The 2,408-nt window shown below is 28.8% G+C and overlaps 1 long non-coding RNA gene across 1 annotated transcript; it reads left to right on the forward strand.

Moving 5' to 3' along the window:
- The first annotated feature begins 340 nt into the window (after positions 1–340).
- LOC145156569 (uncharacterized) lies at positions 341–1,812 on the forward strand. The gene is made up of 4 exons (XR_013736804.1): positions 341–420; positions 554–836; positions 958–1,024; positions 1,497–1,812. It is a non-coding gene; the product is annotated as an uncharacterized LOC145156569 (long non-coding RNA).
- Positions 1,813–2,408: the final 596 nt, after the last annotated feature.

Genomic DNA, 2,408 nt, shown 5'->3' on the forward strand with positions numbered 1-2,408 from the left:
AAGTGAATTTTTTTGTTGATACTAGGTGGGAAGATCTTTATTCCATGCAATTTGTAGAACTTTTGGGAAGATCAACATCATAGCAGAAGACTTGGTATGAAGTTATTTTCATTTTTTTATAGCAAATAAAAAGAAACATATATATAAAAAAACTTAAATATTTTCCGGAATGACAGGGAGTTATAACAGAGAATGTAGTCCAGCTTAGAAAATCCATTGGTGCACCAGGGATGGATGTTATTGAATTTGGTACTAAATTATTTTTTTACTTATTCACTTATTTCCATAATTTATATTTATAAAATATTCATTAATAATTTTTTTTTTTACAAATAGGTTTCGGAAGTGATTCAGCAAACCCTCATCTGCCTTACAATCATGAGCAAAATGAAGTTGTATCTCTTCATCACGTTTTTACTGGTAATGATGAACTACAGAGATTCCGCTATCATTTTTCATGTTTATTGGATTTAGGGCCACCCTTTGATTTAAGTTCTCAGTACAATTCTAATCAAAACACAACAACTAATAAATTTTTGTGCATTTTTTGCAGTTAGATCTCTATAATTTCTGTACAAAAATATCAAAAATATTCTCAAAATTAGTTTACTTACAGTCAGGGGAATGAAGAGCTGTGGGGGAATGAGGAATTAAAGTCTCCTCATAAGAAATTTTGCAGCTAAGTTTTCTTTCTGTTTCTTGCTTTCAATGGGTTTTGTTTATTGGGTTGTAAATCATCTTTGATTTAATTAGTAATTTGTTGTAAGCTTAGGCTATTCAGATGGTGTTTGTGTCTGCTCGATTCTTTTTTCAAGTCAATCCTTTGTTGGATTCTGGTAAGCTTCTACATTTTAGATGGATTAGTTTACTAACGGATTGGATTTGGAATTTGGAAATTATCTGATTATTAGTATTTGAGCTTAAGGAGTAATTAACCATTCTGAACATTGTACTCAGTCCTCGCATGTGTACTCAGAATCGAAACCTGTATATGCTTTCAAGGATGCGGTGTATCAAATTCTAAGTGAGTCTAATCCTTTACTTAGATTTTATATATATAAATAAAGTATGTCTATGTGTTTTTAAAGTCAAGAATATATGGAGGGTAATTTTGGAAACATTTTCTTCCAGTGAAGAGGAGATGTTGAAGAAGTTTGACGACCTTAAGAATGACAACCTAGCCACAAAAACATGTGTACTTGATTTCATGCATTTGTATTACTAACATAACATTTTTAAATCTTGAAATTACTTTTTTATAGATATCAGATGCAGATATTTGCTGAAGTATCTGTCTGCCTACTTATGTCATACTTCCCCTACTTTTGACATGTCCAACCGTGTCTGCTGGATAAGTTGATCAAATTTAACAATAAATAATAATTTTCATGTTGATTCTTAATCTTATAGTATAAATAATTAGAATAGGATTAACTTTTGTGTTCACCATTTTCAGTGTTGTTATCTCTTTAAATAATTAAAGAACTTCATTTCAGGTTGCAATGGAAACTCTAATTCCTCTACAGTTGGTTCAGTGTCAGTTATCTGTTATGTTTGCATAATGCAAGTTGTCATGCCTCAGGATTTGATTGGATCCTTATTTGCCCTTCTCAAAGCCATCTCATTATGGAAGTCAAAAGCTGCTACACATTCATCTCCATCTAATCCCACCAAAAAACAGCCAAATTCTGGATATTATTACTGATTATAGTGTTTGTTGTGATTTTCTCTAAATATGATTTTCGTAACAATTTTGGAACTTTTGCTTCATTTGCATTATGTTATGTGATACTCATGTCATGTTATACTTGGTGGAGGATTTTATGATTTGTTTTATAAAATTAAAGCTATCATATCTTTTGCATGAATTTCTTTGCCCCACGGTTATTGTAGATTATGAATCTGTTTTTTTTTTTAATTTTATTTTGTGTTTTTATTTATGTTTCACAAATATATATTGACATTATTGACTATGAGAGATGCATTAACAATATTGACTATGTTCTACACAAGCAAACAAAAAAAATTGATTATAGTCGGAATAAAGAGAAGTGAAGAATTTGCTTTCTGCCTTTGGTAATATGGAAAATGAAAGCTATTAGTTCTAAAAACTGTTTCCTTTTAATAGAAATCAAATTTTGATTTTATTATTTTCATTTTTTTTACATAATAAATTTGTAATTTACCATGTTAGTTTAAATTATTAATCTGACGAGAGAATAATAGATTTTTGTGATATGTTTGTATTTTATTATTAAATTAATTATTAGTTTTACTAATAATTTACATTTGTTGTATTTGTTACTTTTTTTTTGTATTTTTAATCATACATGTTAATTACAATATACATGCTAATTAATGTTTAAAGTACACTAATTGTATGGATACCTTCATATTCTGTGATTGCC

The sequence above is a fragment of the Lactuca virosa genome, chromosome 2 (assembly GCF_052849685.1).
Source record: "Lactuca virosa cultivar CGN04683 chromosome 2, Lactuca_virosa_CGN04683_v6, whole genome shotgun sequence".
NCBI lineage: Eukaryota > Viridiplantae > Streptophyta > Magnoliopsida > Asterales > Asteraceae > Lactuca > Lactuca virosa.